At 46.3% G+C, this 20,472-nt stretch overlaps 1 protein-coding gene across 1 annotated transcript in view; it reads right to left on the bottom strand.

Moving 5' to 3' along the window:
* LOC310876814 (serine/threonine-protein kinase PAK 6-like) overlaps nt 1-20,472 on the bottom strand; it is a 45,761-nt gene extending 25,289 nt beyond the window's left edge. The window contains exon 1 of the mRNA XM_083790468.1: nt 20,246-20,472. The gene's annotated coding sequence lies outside the window, so the exon portion shown is untranslated. The remainder of the gene's footprint in view (nt 1-20,245) is intronic.

Below are 20,472 nucleotides of genomic sequence, written 5' to 3'. Positions count from 1 at the left end.
GCGTCATGCTGGTAGAACGCAGTAGCCTACCGCGCCGTGGGAGGCAGTCATTTTTTGACGTGCACGCTCAGGGACGGAACGGGACGGTGCAGTGCGTGCACGCTAGGACGTGTCCCCCTAGATTCAAGAGAAGACGCACCAACGTCACGTCACCAGACTTTCCAAGACGCACACTATTTTAAGTCTACTTTTGTGTTTGTGTGTCTAAAACTCTCATACACTATTTAACAATAGGCTTAGGCTATGCAGCAGTTCTGTGTGCATGCCGCAATGCACGTGCGTGCCGTTCCGTGGTACCAGTAAAAAAATCACCATGACACCACTGCGTATGTACTGTATGTGTATACAGTACATGTACGTATGTAAGTTGTAAGTTCAAAGTACTATACTGTGGTCGGCTGGCTTTTTTTACGCGTATGCTCGGATACTGGCTGTCGATGGTGACTTAATTAAGATATGTTGCAATGTCGGGTGAATTAAAGGTAATGTCTGTATGTATATGTAATCTTTATTATGTCACCCTCAAAAGCCAGTTATAAGTTAACCCAGCATTGAAGATACATCTCTTAATTATGTGACCATCAACATCAGTATATATACCTCCGAGCATAAGCACATTCGCACCAGCACGACAACAATACTTGCGCGCTCTGCTTGGATGCATGCGTTTGGTCCGAACGACAACCTACAGTACCTCAAATCCTCACCCTAACCCTGAAGGCTCATACATAGTCTGGATTTTCGGTGGTTAGGTGACCACCGAACTACAACATGACGTCACGAGCCGCGGTGAAGAGCAAACCACCGCCACCACTCCAGCCATTCTCTCTGTTTTTACTCACCACCGCTCAACGTTATTTCAGCTCCGGTGGTCAGCTCACCACCGGAGCGGTGGTCACCTCACCACCGAAAATCCAGACTATATGAATAGGCCTTAACCCCCCCCCCCCCCCCCCCCCCCCCCCACGGGGCAGCACACCTAAACCTAACCCCAACCCTCTCCCGACCCTTATAACGCACCTCGGACCAATGCTCCTTCGAACCAATGATATGTCGAACCAAAGGACGCCTCCCGCTATGCTTGCGCAAGTAATAACTAAACCCAAATCTCACTTGAATTGGATTCACAATACTTGGATGCCATATGATGGAATCTTCAAAAGCTAGGTGCATGTGTTTGGTCCGACAGGCATAATTAGTCTGACACCCTTATACCCCAAACCCTAACCTAACCTCACAGGGAAGCCAAGGGTGAGTTTTAAGCGGCCACGCATGTGTTGGACCAACGTATGCAGCCCTCAAAAAACACCCACAAAAACAGAGGGACTTGGCCCAGCAGTTGTATGAGGATAAGGAAAGGCCTGTCCCTCGGATAAGATTAGTAAAATGGCCCCTTGGTGGCCTGGGTCTGTTTTAAGGTCCTTGCAGATCGACTGCAGTGTTGTAGTTTTTGGTAAAAGAAAAAGTAAAACATCAGAAAAAAATCGCAGCAGCCAGTCTGCAAGGACCTTTAGAGTGGGATCCTATGGGGAGACACAGAGCCCCCCATATGTGTACACCGTTTTCATCCTATCGTCACTATAGTAATAGTATATTTCACGACAATTTCACGATCAATTAAAATCCCTGTGAGTGTTTTTTTATCATGATAAACGATAAAAATCACACCTGCGTGAAGTGAGGGGCTCTTATTATCATCTCATTCTGGCCAATCACAATTTGCATCCTCACTTTTCTGTCCTCACTTTTTACGCACTTTGCTCAGCCAATCAAAGCATCGCTTCTGGGGTGATCGGCCAATCAAATTATCACTAATATTCACACAAACAAACAATTAGCGGTCCCAATCCTACCTTCAGCACAATGCCCAGGCCTCCAGCACACCATCGTGGACTCTCACACACACACACACGAAGAAAAAAAGAACTTGCATGCTAGATGCAAAGTTGCACACACACACACACACACACACACAAACAAAAAAACCTCACATGCTAGATGCACACCAACACGCAAGCACAGACATACAAACACTCACGCGCACGCGATAGCACATGCACAGAAACACCCCGGCCAAAATCACTCCCGCCAACACCAAACAGTTGGTCATCCAGTGGTCGTCGTCCATGTCTGGTTTAACAGCTGCGTAAGGTCCAGTTAGCTAATTAAGGTCTGGTTAAAGTCTATAGTTGAGGTCTATGTAGTTGAAGTTGAGTTAAAGTCTAGGTAAGGTCTAGTTCAGAGTTCTCTGTACAGAAGGCTAAGTGTGGTACGGCATGTGCCTCTCTTGACTCCTCAGTAAAGTTGTTGTCTCTCCAGCTCCGCCTCCATGATCAAATACAAACAAACCTAACCAGCTCTCTACCTATACTATATCTAGATATATATGCTATATCTATATATATAAAAACTGAAAAATCTCATACTCATACTGTAGGTCCTCATTCACAACGAAAATATACGTAGGTGTAAAGGAGATGCGTAATGATATTGTATTTATCCGTCTGATCAAGCTGCGACAATCCCCTGTGTCATTCAGCGAAGGTGGTGTAATGAGTTAATTTGTGTTACAAAGATCCCGACGACATTTGCTGTGCGTCTTTCCCTCGCCATATCTCTCCCCGTTATCTGTCAAACTACTGTAAATCAATCAATAAAAAATAAAACATTTAATACTGTTTAATTCTTTCATTGGTTTTTCAATTTTTTTCAATCTTCATTTTGTTGGGTTTTGTGTTGTTTTCGACCAAAGTACTTTCATGAAGTGTTCATGATGATTCATGTATGATGTAAAAGTGTCCTAATATGCTGTGCCGTCACGTATTGGTCAAAGGCTACAGGTGGCACGCAAAGTCTGACGGATCCACAAAGCCAACGGGTTGGGCTTTCGAATTACTGTCAATCTCCCAAACATGTTAAATTGATCACCAGTAGTCACAAGCCGAGGTAGGCTATGGTAATCGTTCACGCTACTCTGCAGACAGTCTTGTTCAGCAGTGTTGACCAACACATCTCAGGGCAAGTAACTACTTGTCGGTGCAAGTTACAAATTGGGTTTGTAACAATTAATCTAAAAGGAAATGGTTGTGATGATGACATTGCGATGTTGTCGACGGCGCTACTCAACCTGACTGCCGTCTGGAGGTTACAAGTTACTTTGTTATTAACAAAACATACATTATCCACATCGACCCTATATATACTTTACCATTTGAAAATAGCCGATATACTAAAGCTCACAATGCCAGGTCGCTAGGTGCCGGTAACGGACTGCCAGATAAACCATGGGCTCCCATGTACAAGAACCACCGTTCTGCTTCTATCACAAGGCTTTTTAAGTGGTGCAACCACTTCTACATCCAGCTTGCAATGTCCGTGTGCCTGTTTGTGTACCTGTGTCTGTGAGCATGAGTGGTGTGCGCATGCGTGAAATTGGAACGAGAGAAGTATGTGACATGGCTGCCACCTGCTGGACGCAGGAGTTGCACCACTTGGTTCACACTGGTGTGCTTTTTTGTTTACATCATGGTTTTATACATTCACCATCGCTATAGTCACTGCATTTGTATTTGCAGGATGAGCGAGGCGAGGGAGCAGATCTACAAGCTCACAACTTCGCGTCACGTTGCAAGCTTGTCGATCAGCTATTCTTTTATTTCTGCTATGAAACCTTTTCCCCACAATACGGATGCTGGGGGTTTAAGAGGTTAAATAAGTGGTACAGTTTGTTTTGGATTAATATTATTAAAAATAATAATGAAAAAGCATTCCGCCCACTTTTTTTATTTCATGAATTAAAAACAAATTCAATGTGCGTGTCTTTTGTTTTCCCAGAGTAATCTCATGAATAAAGGACATAGAAATCTAAGAAATCCCATAGATTGAAAAACAAATTGGAAAATAAGCCCGATCTACATAGTAGTTGTAGATCTGCTATTTTCACAAATTGAAATTTCACATCAACATTTCTCTTTTGAGTCACGAGCTAAATGGTTTGGGAATCACTGGTCTGGTCGAACAAATTTTGGGCCAGACTCCAACTCAACAGCTAACCCTAACTTTTAAAGACATGCCCCCCGAATGTCCTCTGAACGCCCCCACCGCCCTAAGGAAGTTGTACCCATAGACATAATAGACGCCTCATTCGCCACTGCAATTCATTGGAGCGACCTGTATCGAACAGGGGGCGGAGGCTCATTATGTTCCTTGGCACCAACACGGAAACTTACCCTCACTTGAGAGCATTCGCCCCAGAGCCGGAAGAGGTGTCTATATGACGCCAGGCCCAGGAAATAATTCCCAATGCATTTTTCCCATAGACATTTCAAAAAGTATTTATTTAAAGACATTTTAAGCGTCGTACAAAGCCTACTCGAGTTGTGACAAATCATGACATCAACAAACACAATATTTTGGACCAAACAAATAACTACAAAGAAGAAAAACAACAAAAAAGTGTTGTAACCTGCCGTTTTTTTCTTCTTTCTAATTATTTGAGTTGTCACAACTCGCACTGCGCAAAAAGCATGGAATACGGATGTGTATATTACAGGAAACTCCCGTTAAACTTTCCAACAAACTCCGGTAAACTCCCAAATTGTACCATCACACCTGTATATTACCATAGGCTATATTACTGTATATGCTCGCTAAACTTGAGGTTTACGGGCAAATCTAGTGCCCATAATTGCCCGTTAACTCACACAGTCTCGAGTTTGCTTAAAAGGTCTTAGTTTAAATAAATACTTTTTGAAATTAGGAATTATTTCCTGGGCCTGGCGTTGTCAGGAAAGGGGGCGGGACTGCGATGCTCTATAGCGGTACCCTTGTTTAGAAACACTACTCTAGCGCAAACACTTTCACTCGCAACACGCACATGATGTACACACTCACATAATACCTATGCACCCAAACACACACACACACACACACACACACACACACACGCGCACACACACACACACACACACACACACACACACACACACACACACACACACACACACACACACACACACACACACACACACTTAAACTGACACACAGAGTCCCTTCCTTCCAGGATGTATGCGTCATATCATATGCCAGCCAGCGTGTTTGTTCTGTTTTACAACAGTGTGTTAGTAGTATCATGATGACAAACACCATTATTTATTATCTTTACATAACTGTAGATGATGAAATGATTGTGTACATTATAGATTGTCTTTAGCTGCATGTCTCATGACATTCTGTGATTATTTGCCATAATCATATTGAAAAATGTATCATTTTCAGACAAATACGAGACAAATACGAGCGTTGGGGAGGTGCGTCAGCTATACTGTAGGTCAGGAGATAACAGGGTACACAGGTACACAGTCAAAAACGAGGAGTGGGACTGCTGTCGTACAGTATAAAGAGGTTTACAGTATTGGGTCCCGCATCACAAAACAATTGTGACAGACTGTGGATAGTTCTCTTCAGTGGTGGAAAGTAACTAAGTATTTACATAAAGGTACTGTACTCTACTTGAGTATTTCCGATATCCAATACTTTTACTTCTACTCAGCTACATCTTTTCCTCCGGACAGCAACGATATACACATTTCAGCCATTTGAAAATAGCCGACCTACAAGCTCATGCAATGCATCACAATGCAGCGTATTGTGAGCTTGTAGAATGTAGATCTGCTATTTTCAACAGAATTTTACACATTTTAAAACTTGAATTGGGACATTACGCATATAATGAGAACTTTCTTCTACCTTTTGGTACTTTACGTACATTTTGATGCCGGTACTTTTGCACTTTTACTCAAGTAAACTTTGAATTTCAGGACTTTTACTTGCAACAGAGTATTTCTACATCGCAGTCCGATGATACGTTTACATTTAACTCATTTTGGGTGTTAGCTACGAGCTTGTAGGTCTGCTATTTTTGAAAAATGACTGACGACTGACATAGAAACATATAGCTTTTTCAGAAAACTGTCAGGATGTAGAAGACATTTTTAGAATCTGACCTCAGGTCAAAATGGGTTCAAGTAAAAAGTTTTCCACCACTTGTACTGTACTGTACTGTAGTTCTCTCTCACCTGTCAGGTGTTATAGGTCTCTCCACTGTTGACTCTCTCTCTCTCTCTCTCTCTAATCCGACATTACCATATACTCATCAGTGTGATCAGGTTCAGGTGCCATAGTGTCTGCCTTTCCGTCTGTCTGTCTGTCTCCCTTCCTCTCGGTGCAGGACAGACAAACGTGCATCTCCTCCATACATTTCTAACTCCGTCTCCTACATCCTTCCACTCTGCCACGTTTGATTTACCATAGACTCCGACAGGATTTGTCTCCTCTTTTCCTCTCAATCCCCTTCTTCCCTCCCCTCTCCTGCTCTCCTCTCCTGTTTGTCTTTAAGGAGTGGTGATGTTTGTTTAATGCGTTTTGTTTAGGCAATTGAGCCATGAACATTACGTTATACAATTCAGAATTGCTTCATGGCGTCGCACGGCAAGTATAGCCGATCTACGACATGTCACAACGCAACTCATTGTGTGGTTATAGATCTGCTATTTTCACTACAAAATATTGAAATAGGGCCTTTTAAACCCCACGGGGGTCCGGGAGGGAAAATCTAAAATATCGGAGTTGGAACCTGAGACCTTGACCAGCCCCATTTACCCGCTGAGAGCTGTTCATGAGGTGGACAGAATCTAGCCCCCGCCGCCGGGGGATTGGGGCTCAGGAGGGTGGTTAATTCATGATGCTGGATAGGACACTGTCCTCCGGACACTTGACCTCAAAGTCAAGGCCAAAGTAAACTGGAACCATGCACCTATGCTCTCTATGGCATAGGCAGCTCCCGGCAGGATCCGCCGGGAGAAACTAGACGCAGCTTTGCAATGAGACTAATTAATTAGAACGACAGAGAGAGAGAGAGAGAGAGAGAGGAGTGTGTGTGTGTGTGTGTGTGTGTGTGTGTGTACGTGTGTACGTGAATTTAACAAAGGTGCAGACAATCAGAAATCAGCAGAGTGTGAGTGACGTTTGTGCTACTATATGCCGAATTAAAGTGGACTCGGCCCCAGGCTTTTTGAGTGGTGCAACCACTCCTACAACCAGCAATGTCCCTATGTGTTCGCCTATGTGTCGTCCGCTTATGTATGTGACGTTAATGAGCACGAGTATGACTATTAGTACCAGTAGGGGCGCTGAAAACAGAGAGAGAGATAGTGCTGTAGTGTTGCCTGCTATTGAGAGAGAGAGAGAGAGAGAGAGAGAGAGAGAGGAGGGGGGGAGAGAGAGAGGGGAGTTGCTCCACTCAGTTCACACAGGTGCGATTTTTTTTCTTCTGCCTGTAAATAAAAACGCATGGGTTTCCGAGGCTAAGGCCAAGGTGACATCCAGGGTCGCGCTGATACACAGAATATAGCTGGAACAACCTGGGGAGCTCCGCGAGTATATCTACCCAAGCCCGGCCGGCCTGGTCTTCTCTGCAGCGGAATACTGTACGGCCCAGTCTGGAGCAAAAGCCCTCATGCGAGTGTGTCATATTAAAGCAGCATATTAAAACACCACTTAACTAACCAACCAACCAGAGAAACGGGAGTTCTCAAAGTTGAATCATAACAGGCCATTAGTGACCATTTGCTCATTCATTGTCCAAAGATAGCCTCAGGGTGTCCCACTGTGTCTTCCCTCGTGTTATAGCCTAAAGATGTTTGCATGTAGGGGTGTTTAGGGGGTTGTATTTATTGTGATCCTTTATAAACCAGTCAGGAATATCTGTATGTGTGTTAGTGTCCCCCGAGCCGAGAGGCTGATCGGACTGGCCAGCCATGGCCAGAAAATAAAATAAACATCTGTCTGCCTGCGCCTCATTCTGCTTCAGACTTCTCAGTTTTAGTCGAAGTATTTTCAAAGCCTCATTGTGTGGGAGAGAAAAGTTCTCCCGGTTAGTAACTGGCCAACAACAATGGCCCTCCGAATTATAACTGGATGCTTGAAGCCTATGTGTGTCCCTCTTGCCAGTCCTCGCTGGAATAGCACCGGAGGGCCTCAGACGGGAGGCTGCAGTGCTGCCACCCTCGCCCCAGGACAGGAATGCACAAAAGCATGACTGCAGTGTTGTTTTCGTCGACTAAAGCTAAGACGAAATTTTTTCGTCGACTACCTATTTTCACTGACAAAAACAAATGAACTAAATGAAAACTAAGCTACGAGCTAAACTGAGACTAAATATACTGACAATTTCGTCGACAAATAAAAACTAGACTAAAATGTTAGGAAGGGACTAGTGGACAAGAGATCCAGTATAAGTCATTTTACACTTTGTTGCATGCTGAAAATATTTTTCGGCTATTCATTACGACGGCATCAAGACCCGCCAAAATACATTTTAGTCGACTAAATCAACTGTAGATTTAGTCGACTAAAATCTTATGACATTTAGTTGACTAAAACTAGACTAACACTAAGACATTCCAGGTGACTAAAATGTGACTAAAACTAAATGAAGTTTCAGTCCAAAGACTATGACTATAACTAGAATTTGCTGCCAAAAACAACACTGCATGACTGGCACATCCTGCACAACACCACACCACAACAACCACCACACCATACAGCGCCTCCAACCAAGCAGTCTCAAACTCCCGCCAACGCCTACAGTACAACAAGGCAGCACAAGAGAGAGATTCCACCTCTGAGGAGTGGACAGATCTCCAGAGATGCATGGTTGGTTGGCATGTCAGAGCACCACTGATCAACAACATATTTTTCCAGAAACATTAGTTAGAATTTAGAAGACATTTTTCGACCTCAGGTCGGTTAAGTAGACCTAGTAGGCTACAGTGTGATGTAGCCTACCCAAACTTGTTAGTTCAAGACCCAAACAAACCAAGGCCCGGGACCCAAACTAGTGAAAATAGCTGATCTACAAGCTTTGTTTCATTACATTTTTTTGAAAATGTTTTGAAACAACAATAATCAAAAACAAAATGTAGGACACCAACAATAAAGGGAATCAGTGTCCGCGACCCACAAAAGGGTCCCGAGCCACAGTGGGCTACACAGTACTCGAGTCCACACTCCTCAGAGGAAAGGAGAGCAGAGCTCCGAGCATCACACCCAAAGACCTGATTAGAGGAGAATGGACCATCAGCATCAATTAAGACTGATTAGGTCCAATTAGCTGCATGGGAACGACGTGATGTCACCAAGTGGAACTATACAGTAGTATAGGATCAGAGAGAGAGCGTGAGAGAGCGCGAGGGGGGGGGGGGGGGCATAGAGAAAGACACAGACAGACAGACAGACAGAGAGACACAGAGACAGACAGAGAGACAGACAGACAGAAGACAGAGAGACACAGACAGAATGAATCTGGGAACCCATTAGTAAAATAAATAATAAAAGAAAGTGCAGAGTCTGTCTTGACAGATTATTGTACCAAGGGAGTGCAGAACACTGAAAAACATTTCTGCCATTCGTTCCAAAAGTGTATCCTAAACTGACCTTTCCTATGTGTTGTTACGACCCTTAGTGTCACGGGGAAAAGACCCGCAACATGTTGGAAATGAGAAGCAGCTGCAGCTTGTGCAAAGATATAATTTACATGAAATGAACCAATGAGTTTAATTCAGACTAACAACAACAAATGACAAAATATACAACTAAGCAAACCTAATCCTTTCCGAAGGGATTCAAATCATAATCAAAGTCACTAGTTGGGTGGGGTTGGGGGGAAAGAGGACTGCCTCCCTCCCCCCAGCGACGGTCAGGCTCAGACTGGCTTTTATCCACACTTTTCCTGGGCTGTGTGTGCTCCAGTTGCTGTTGATTTAATTGGATATCATTGGTCATCTGACCAGTTTCATTGGCTTTCATTGGATCAAATCGACCACCGATCCTCTGAGGGCGATCAGTTCCTCACAATTCCCTGTGTTAATTGAACACGATTCACTGGATTTGAGGGGCGCTATAGCCTAGTTGAGAAACAGTGAACTGAATGACCTGGTGACCTATGATGATGGCCGTCCATGTAGTCATTTACTGACAACATTTTGAAATTCAACAGAAAAAGGGAGTTACAGTCTCAAGAGGGGGAATTAAGTCATTATTATTATTAGGAAATGATTAGTAGTCAATGGACTATTGGTTGAGAAACAATAGGATATAGCAGCCTACACATGGGATGCAAAGCCGTGGTCACAACTTAGCCCATATCCCCACCCAACACAAAAGTAAGGGTGGTGGTCCCCGGGTTGATTCTATAGTCAGGGTGGTGGTCCCCGGGTTGATTCTATAGTCAGGGTGGTGGTCCCCGGGATGATTCTAAGTCAGGGTGGTGGTCCCCGGGTTGATTCTATAGTCAGGGTGGTGGTCCCCGGGATGATTCTATAGTCAGGGTGGTGGTCCCCAGGTTGATTCTATAGTCAGGGTGGTGGTCCCCGGGATGATTCTATAGTCAGGGTGGTGGTCCCCGGGATGATTCTATAGTCAGGGTGGTGGTCCCCAGGTTGATTCTATAGTCAGGGTGGTGGTCCCCGGGATGATTCTATAGTCAGGGTGGTGGTCCCCAGGTTGATTCTATAGTCAGGGTGGTGGTCCCCAGGTTGATTCTATAGTCAGGGTGGTGGTCCCCGGGTTGATTCTAAGTCAGGGTGGTGGTCCCCAGGTTGATTCTATAGTCAGGGTGGTGGTCCCCAGGTTGATTCTATAGTCAGGGTGGTGGTCCCCGGGATGATTCTATAGTCAGGGTGGTGGTCCCCAGGTTGATTCTATAGTCAGGGTGGTGGTCCCCAGGTTGATTCTATAGTCAGGGTGGTGGTCCCCGGGATGATTCTATAGTCAGGGTGGTGGTCCCCAGGTTGATTCTATAGTCAGGGTGGTGGTCCCCAGGTTGATTCTATAGTCAGGGTGGTGGTCCCCGGGTTGATTCTAAGTCAGGGTGGTGGTCCCCGGGTTGATTCTAAGTCAGGGTGGTGGTCCCCGGGTTGATTCTAAGTCAGGTTGGTGGTCCCCAGGTTGATTCTATAGTCAGGGTGGTGGTCCCCAGGTTGATTCTAAGTCAGGGTGGTGGTCCCCGGGTTGATTCTAAGTCAGGGTGGTGGTCCCCGGGTTGATTCTAAGTCAGGGTGGTGGTCCCCAGGATGATTCTATAGTCAGGGTGGTGGTCCCCGGGTTGATTCTAAGTCAGGGTGGTGGTCCCCAGGATGATTCTATAGTCAGGGTGGTGGTCCCCAGGATGATTCTAAGTCAGGGTGGTGGTCCCCGGGATGATTCTATAGTCAGGGTGGTGGTCCCCAGGTTGATTCTAAGTCAGGGTGGTGGTCCCCGGGATGATTCTATAGTCAGGGTGGTGGTCCCCGGGTTGATTCTAAGTCAGGGTGGTGGTCCCCAGGATGATTCTAAGTCAGGGTGGTGGTCCCCGGGTTGATTCTAAGTCAGGGTGGTGGTCCCCGGGTTGATTCTAAGTCAGGGTGGTGGTCCCCAGGATGATTCTAAGTCAGGGTGGTGGTCCCCAGGTTGATTCTATAGTCAGGGTGGTGGTCCCCGGGTTGATTCTAAGTCAGGGTGGTGGTCCCCAGGTTGATTCTAAGTCAGGGTGGTGGTCCCCGGGATGATTCTATAGTCAGGGTGGTGGTCCCCGGGTTGATTCTAAGTCAGGGTGGTGCTCCCCAGGATGATTCTAAGTCAGGGTGGTGGTCCCCGGGTTGATTCTAAGTCAGGGTGGTGGTCCCCGGGTTGATTCTAAGTCAGGGTGGTGGTCCCCAGGATGATTCTAAGTCAGGGTGGTGGTCCCCAGGTTGATTCTATAGTCAGGGTGGTGGTCCCCGGGTTGATTCTAAGTCAGGGTGGTGGTCCCCGGGATGATTCTAAGACAGGGTGGTGGTCCCCGGGTTGATTCTAAGTCAGGGTGGTGGTCCCCAGGATGATTCTAAGTCAGGGTGGTGGTCCCCGGGTTGATTCTAAGTCAGGGTGGTGGTCCCCGGGTTGATTCTAAGTCAGGGTGGTGGTCCCCAGGATGATTCTAAGTCAGGGTGGTGGTCCCCGGGTTGATTCTAAGTCAGGGTGGTGGTCCCCGGGTTGATTCTAAGTCAGGGTGGTGGTCCCCAGGTTGATTCTAAGTCAGGGTGGTGGTCCCCGGGTTGATTCTAAGTCAGGGTGGTGGTCCCCAGGTTGATTCTAAGTCAGGGTGGTGGTCCCCGGGATGATTCTAAGTCAGGGTGGTGGTCCCCAGGATGATTCTAAGTCAGGGTGGTGGTCCCCAGGTTGATTCTATAGTCAGGGTGGTGGTCCCCGGGTTGATTCTAAGTCAGGGTGGTGGTCCCCGGGTTGATTCTATAGTCAGGGTGGTGGTCCCCAGGTTGATTCTAAGTCAGGGTGGTGGTCCCCGGGTTGATTCTAAGTCAGGGTGGTGGTCCCCAGGTTGATTCTAAGTCAGGGTGGTGGTCCCCGGGTTGATTCTAAGTCAGGGTGGTGGTCCCCAGGATGATTCCAAGTCAGGGTGGTGGTCCCCAGGATGATTCTAAGTCAGGGTGGTGGTCCCCAGGTTGATTCTATAGTCAGGGTGGTGGTCCCCGGGTTGATTCTAAGTCAGGGTGGTGGTCCCCGGGATGATTCTAAGTCAGGGTGGTGGTCCCCGGGTTGATTCTAAGTCAGGGTGGTGGTCCCCAGGATGATTCTAAGTCAGGGTGGTGGTCCCCGGGTTGATTCTAAGTCAGGGTGGTGGTCCCCAGGTTGATTCTATAGTCAGGGTGGTGGTCCCCAGGTTGATTCTAAGTCAGGGTGGTGGTCCCCAGGTTGATTCTAAGTCAGGGTGGTGGTCCCCGGGATGATTCTAAGTCAGGGTGGTGGTCCCCAGGATGATTCTAAGTCAGGGTGGTGGTCCCCAGGTTGATTCTATAGTCAGGGTGGTGGTCCCCGGGTTGATTCTAAGTCAGGGTGGTGGTCCCCGGGTTGATTCTAAGTCAGGGTGGTGGTCCCCGGGTTGATTCTATAGTCAGGGTGGTGGTCCCCGGGTTGATTCTAAGTCAGGGTGGTGGTCCCCGGGTTGATTCTAAGTCAGGGTGGTGGTCCCCAGGTTGATTCTAAGTCAGGGTGGTGGTCCCCGGGTTGATTCTAAGTCAGGGTGGTGGTCCCCAGGTTGATTCTAAGTCAGGGTGGTGGTCCCCAGGTTGATTCTAAGTCAGGGTGGTGGTCCCCGGGTTTTTTCTAAGTCAGGGTGGTGGTATAATAATAATAATGACCCCGCTCCCCGCCGATTATCCTATGTACGTCGTCTGTTACAGACAGAGAGAGAGAGAGAGAGAGAGAGAGAGAGAGAGAGAGAGAGAGAGAGAGAGAGAGAGTTGTAGAAGTAGAAACAGCAGCATGTGAGTTGTGGTGACAGGTTGACACCCAATGGAGCACAGCCACCATACAGGCTGTCAATCATGATGTGTATTCCTGCATACATTGATATATATATATATATATATATATATATGTTATTTTTGTTTTTATATAGTATTTTCCAAGCGCAAAAGCAAAACAAAAACGCATACATAAATTGGGTTGTATTTTGTTTGCATTAATTTACCCTTTAGGTCATTTCTTTTTAGCCGACCTACACACGTGTTGCGCTAAACAGCTCTGTTGGCACACCTCTCTTATTCTAGTTATTTGTGCGCACATTGGCGCATCCTATTATTATTAATTTGGTTTGTTTTAAAATAAAAAATAAATCAAGGATTATAGGATTATAGCATCAAGACCTGCCAAAATGAGTTTTTGTCGAGTAAATCAACTGCCGATTTAGTTGACTAAAATATTATATTTAGTCAACTAAAGCTAGACTGAAACAGATAGTGTTCAACACTGCTGTGTAGTCCACTGAAAGAGAATGTTCTGCTAAATATAGACAAAGTTTCCCATTCCAACAAGACATTCGATTCCAAGCACTGAATCAAGGAATAAGTCAATTTAAACACCTGTTTTAAAAACAACGGCTGGCCGAGATTTGCTCTCTCTCTCTCTCTCTCTGCGTGGGTGTGTGACTATACTTGTGAGGCCTAATGGCATAGTAATAGAATATGATGAATAGACGTTTTCATGTTTTTTCTGGTACTCGCATGAAGAATGGTTGCTTTATGTCTGGAAAAGAAAAAAATACAAATACATAGAGATGCATGTACAGATGTGTGTTTGTAGATGTGCAATTCTTCAAAGTAAAAAAATGGATCATAAATGTGTGTGTGTGTGTGTGTGTGTGTGTGTGTGTGTGTGTGTGTGTGTGTGTGTGTGTGTGTGTGTGTGTGTGTGTGTGTGTGTGTGTGTGTGTGTGTGTGTGTGTGTGTGTGTGCGCGTGAAAGAGAGAGAAAGAGAGACAGAGAGAGAGAGAGAGAGAGAGAGAGTCAGGTGACTAACATACCTGGAATCAATCAGTAGCAGTTCTACATGACCAGACAGCTACCTGACACGCTGCTTGCACTCTACTGTTACTATTACTGCTACTAATACTACACATTACTACTACTAATATTAAATTAATAGTACTACTAGGGATGATAGGCTCCTAAAAAAAAGTCTGATTCTTTACCTTCCCTCAAAACCCATCTACAAAGTGTATTGTAATCTGACCAGTCTGAAGCGAGTGGTGCAACAGCACCCCCTATTGGTACTCTAAACATCGGGACATAGTCACATAGGTTAGGACATCCTTGGAGTGGTTGCACCACTCAAGAACGCTGTATGGCTTATCACCGGGTCGGGCCTCCTCACATGGTAGGTGAGTCAGTACAATAGACAGCAGTGACAACACAGGAATGTGTGTGGGGAGGCATCAATTGACATAACGACTAAATTGGAGGAGAAGAAAAAGGAGTTAAAGGAGCATTCAGTGATTTGGGTGATTTGGAAAACCCCCCGGTCCGCCTTGGTAACAAGATGCACACACTCTACAGTGGGGGGGGGGGGCACGCAACAGGCCAACAGCACACACACCAAGGCCCGCCCCACTCGATCATGATTGGCGGAAGGCCAGCCTCTATGCTGATTGGATGAAGGCTGGGCTATACCTAGCCAAAAACGAAACCTACGTTTTTTTGATCCCCAGGAGTTAACTGGGGACAGGGAGGAACTCCTTATATCAGGGGTGTCGAACTCAACTTGGGGCGAGGGCTGCATTGGTCAAAAGGTCACTTGATGGGGGCCACAACCAGTTGCGGACGCACGCTCGATGTCTCAGTCAGTCACTGCTATAATATCTATCTATCTATCTAGCTATGTATGCTCAGACCCAGCCAGCCAGCCAGCGAGCCACACACATAGTGCTCAGATCCAGCCAGCCAGCCAGCCACACACATAGTGCTCGGACCCAGCCAGCCAGCAAGCCACACACATAGTGCTCAGATCCAGCCAGCCAGCCACACACATAGTGCTCGGACCCAGCCAGCCAGCAAGCCACACACATAGTGGTCAGACCCAGCCAGCCAGCCACACACATAGTGCTCAGACCCAGCCAGCCAGCCAGCAAGCCACACACATAGTGCTCAGACCCAGCCAGCCAGCCAGCCACACACATAGTGCTCAGACCCAGCCAGCCACAAGGAAGTGGTTGCACCACTCAAAAAATCTTCAAAAAACTGAAGAGGCTACTGGAGATTGGAGAACCTGATTTGGACATGATCTGATGCAGGACAATGTCACTATGACAGAAAGAGAAGATGGGTCTTCACACACACACACACACACACACACACCTTTGTCCCTATAATGTGCACGGGCTACTGGCACCATTCCACTTCATCATATCACGCAAGAGACGCCACACACCAGTATGGAAGAGAGATAGTCACTTACTCACTTGTTGTAACTTGTAGGGATGCCACAAAGTGACCATCAGCCAAATCGAATAGTCGACAGCTCTGCCGATTAATAATCGATTAATTGAACCCACCCCCCATATTAATCAATATCAGATAAAACGTATAAGATTTTATATTATGCACATGCCATGGTCACATAACCATTATATGTTGAGTGCATGCTTTGATGGTTACAGTTATATAATCAGTTTTGATGAGTAAACCTTTGTGGAGATCTTCTCAGTTCTCATTGTATGCTAGTTAGTAGTTACTGCCATTCAGGATGGAAAATAAAATCCATTTGGATTTGGGGAGAAGTAGTTTCATAAGGGGCTGGTATGAAGTACTTGATAAAGAGAACATGTTCAGTTCACTAGTCTACACTACACCTGCCTTCATTTCATCCGATTGTCTGTCTGGCAGGCACTTAACAAGCAATCGTTAACTGTGTCTGCTAGAGAGAGGGGCAGAGAAGAGTGGCTTTGCTCAACTTGATTTATACTTATATTCTCCACTCTGATGAAGGTACATGTTCGATATATCATGCAGCCTTACTTATAAGCCTATATTTTGGCTATTAAAAAAAATATATATATATATATATATATTTATTTATTTTTGCTTGAGGCAGGCGGGCCACATAAAATGACATGGCGGGCCACATTTGGCCCGCGGGCCTTGACTTTGACACCCATGCCTTATATGGTCAGCACACTGTATAGTAGGGAGGATTATATAAAAAAAAAAAAGAGAAATAAAGTGATATTTGAATTTGAGATCACTGAATATACCTTTAAATAAATAAACAAAATACAAATAAATAAATCAGCCGTCAAAGGATTCAATTTCCCATAGTTATATCAAGCCACTTTCCGATGAATTGAATATGAGCCATAGTGCTTTCTTGGGTTTTAAATCCTCTTATTGTATTGTATTGTACTTTCCTGTGCTTTTTCCAGCAAACTGTTAATAAAGTATTCGATCAATCAATCAAAACCTGTCTGTCCGTCCGTCAGTGAGTCACCATATATGGTCCACGGTAAAACGGTATACCGTTACAATTACATGCCTAGCCTTGACTAACCAACAGCAGGAGAAATAAATCTGTCAACGAAATAATAAATGCAATAACATACTGGTAATGAAATATAAAGACTCAAAAGGACACGGGTGGCGCAGTGGTAAAGTCCCTGCCCACCACCACAGATGTTGTGGGTTCCAATCTACCGGCTTTGTCGGGCGGAGTATGACAAAGGCACTACATCCTCCCGGTGGGAGCTCCTCACTGGTAAGGTGAGCCAGTAGGATACAACACTACGTCCTCCCAGTGGGGGCTCCTCACTGGTAAGGTGAGTCAGTAGGATACAACACTGCGTCCTCCCAGTGGGGGCTCCTCACTGGTAAGGTGAGTCAGTAGGATACAACACTGCGTCCTCCCAGTGGGGGCTCCTCACTGCTAAGGTGAGTCAGTAGGATACAACACTGCGTCCTCCCGGTGGGGGCTCCTCACTGCTAAGGTGAGCCAGTAGGATACAACACTAAGTCCTCCCAGTGGGGGCTCCTCACTGGTAAGGTGAGCCAGTAGGATACAACACTATGTCCTCCCAGTGGGGGCTCCTCACTGGTAAGGTGAGCCAGTAGGATACAACACTGCGTCCTCCCAGTGGGGGCTCCTCACTGGTAAGGTGAGTCAGTAGGATACAACACTGCGTCCTCCCAGTGGGGGCTCCTCACTGGTAAGGTGAGCCAGTAGGATACAACACTGCGTCCTCCCGGTGGGGGCTCCTCACTGGTAAGGTGAGTCAGTAGGATACAACACTGCGTCCTCCCAGTGGGGGCTCCTCACTGGTAAGGTGAGCCAGTAGGATACAACACTACGTCCTCCCAGTGGGGGCTCCTCACTGGTAAGGTGAGTCAGTAGGATACAACACTACGTCCTCCCAGTGGGGGCCCCTCACTGGTAAGGTGAGTCAGTAGGATACAACAGTACGTCCTGTAGTGTGGCAGCGGCGTCACTCAGAGACTGTATCTTTCCAGTTGCTCCTTCTGGAAAACCAATGCTAAATCAAATTAGTCAAAGCATAGGCCGACTGTATATCCAGCTTTTGCTGCTTATTTCAGAGACATTTTAACATAATGTTTGATGTTTGTCAGGATTTAGAAGACATTTGCAGAATCTGATCTCAGTCTTAAATGGGTTAAGGACTTTTATAAAAGCAGGGCTTAAAGCAACAAAAAGAAATCCCAAGACTGGAAATGCTTTTTTGCAAATCTGCACTGATCTCGTTAAATGAAAATGACCCCCTATGAAATCCTCAGGACTGAAATCTGTCCCCAGGACTGAGAACTTTAAGCCCTGTAAAAGTCTATAAAAACTGGTCAAAGATTGGCCAGAATGTCAAATAATACAAGAAAGAGGCATACGTGGAGAAAATAGCCTCGCGTTGGAGCCATTGTGTAGATCCGCTATTTTCACAATATACAGTACATCAGTGGAACCACGTCAAACCAATATGTAATGCCTCAATACTCCTACAATTCCAAGTGCTTGTCAGGGTGAGGGAGTCCCCTGTCAGGGTGAGGGAGTCCCCTGTCAGGGTGAGGGAGTCCCCTGTCAGGGTGAGGGAGTCCCCTGTCAGGGTGAGGGAGTCCCCTGTCAGGGTGAGGGAGTCCCCTGTCTTTGAGGGAGTCCCCTGTCAGGGTGAGGGAGTCCCCTGTCAGGGTGAGGGAGTCCCCTGTCAGGGTGAGGGAGTCCCCTGTCTTTGAGGGAGTCCCCTGTCAGGGTGAGGGAGTCCCCTGTCAGGGTGAGGGAGTCCCCTGTCAGGGTGAGGGAGTCCCCTGTCAGGGTGAGGGAGTCCCCTGTCAGGGTGAGGGAGTCCCCTGTCAGGGTGAGGGGTCCCCTGTCAGGGTGAGGGAGTCCCCTGTCAGGGTGAGGGAGTCCCCTGTCTTTGAGGGAGTCCCCTGTCAGGGTGAGGGAGTACCCTGTTCAAATATGATTCTTTGGGGGAGTCCCCTGTTCAAATAGGATTCTTTGAGGGAGTCCCCTGTTCAAATATGATTATTTTGGGGGGTCCCCAGTTCAAATATGATTATTTTGGGGGTCCCCAGTTCAAATAGGATTGTTTTGGGGGGTCCCCAGATCAAATATGATTATTTTGGGGGTCCCCAGTTCAAATAGGATTATTTGGGGGGGTCCCCAGTTCAAATGTGATTCTTTGGGGCCTGAAAAGGTTGAGAACCATTGATGTAATCACAAGCCAAGGCAAGTTTATTTACACAGTGCATTTCAACAACATGGCAATTCAGGACTGAAATCAGCCAATAGTAAGTACTGTACTGTACAAATGCATATGTGTGTATGTATCACGCACACACACATAAACAGGTTGTTGTGGTGTCCCACTTATCGGCTGTATGTTTTGTGTAAAAAAAGGGCCTGTGTGAATCCCATGTATCAGTTTACACACACACACACACGCACGCACACGCGCACACACACACGCGCGCACACACGTGCACGTGCCAGCACTATTTCGTTTCAACCCCATTCAGCCTGTCGAAACGTCTCAAATCTTAACTATATATTCTTATGCTTTTGTGCATTTCAAACACTTTAACCCAGATATACTGGGTCGACCGGAGTCCCCCCAGGGCTCGGTGCAAAGCTCCCTCCCGCTTTTGCTCAACAATACATATCTTAGCCAAAAAACTGTCCGAATGTCAATGTACGAGCTCGCAACGAGTTGTAAGCTCGTACATCGGCTGTCTTCGCTGAAGGTTTGTCCTAGAATAGGGACACTAGGGGTCAAGTGGCTAAAGGGTCAGAGGTCAGGGCTATAGACAGACAGCGCCATGTCTCTGCATAGCACACAGATGTTAAAGCTGCACCACGTAACTTTTTTTTGTAGTGGTTACCACGATATTTTGTCCAATCTCTTATGGTATTATAGAGTAACATTATGTTGATGCAATGTGAATGCATTATACAACTGGGCTGGTTCTAGAACTGGTCTTCCCTGCTCTTCAGTTGAGGCATCAGATCCTGTGGTGTATACTGCCAAATAATATTAAATTTCTCCCCTGAGCAAGCAACTAAGCTACTATCAGATCAGTGGTACAAAAGACAAAAGGCGACACTAAAGGTGGTTGCACACTGGACGCGTTTCTCGGGGAAAAAAACGATGTAGAAACGCCGGTAAAAATCCGAAAGAAGGGTTAAAATCTGGGGTCTGGAACAGGAAAGTTACAGAGGGTATAACTCTTTAAGTTGTAATCACTGAAACAAGTACACCGAATACGGCGGCGAAATGTCCGTGCAGGAGAAAACACGTACGCCGTCAACTATTTCAGACGGCATTGCTATACGGTTTGACAATTCATTACGCGGAGCTGACAGGAAGCATTCCCCAACTCACCTGGTGTTAATGAGTGTCCAGACCAGGTGAACCCGGGAGACCACTGGTGTTACCGGGTAGGTTAGCAGCACTGGGTCGTCGTCTCTCTCTCCCTCCTCGCTCTGTCGTGCCACACACGCCGCATGTCTCTCTCTCTCTTTTCCGTTTCTTTCTTACTTTATTTCCTTCAGCTTCTCTTTCTGTTCTTGTGACGTTGGAAGTGTTTCTCTTCCCTCTCTCTCTCTCTC

Source organism: Protomyctophum parallelum, assembly GCF_964188405.1.
Source record: "Protomyctophum parallelum genome assembly, chromosome: 19".
Classification (NCBI taxonomy): Eukaryota; Metazoa; Chordata; class Actinopteri; order Myctophiformes; family Myctophidae; genus Protomyctophum; species Protomyctophum parallelum.
The sequence above is the reverse complement of the archived record's forward strand: the minus strand, read 5'-3'. Positions and strand labels throughout refer to the sequence as shown.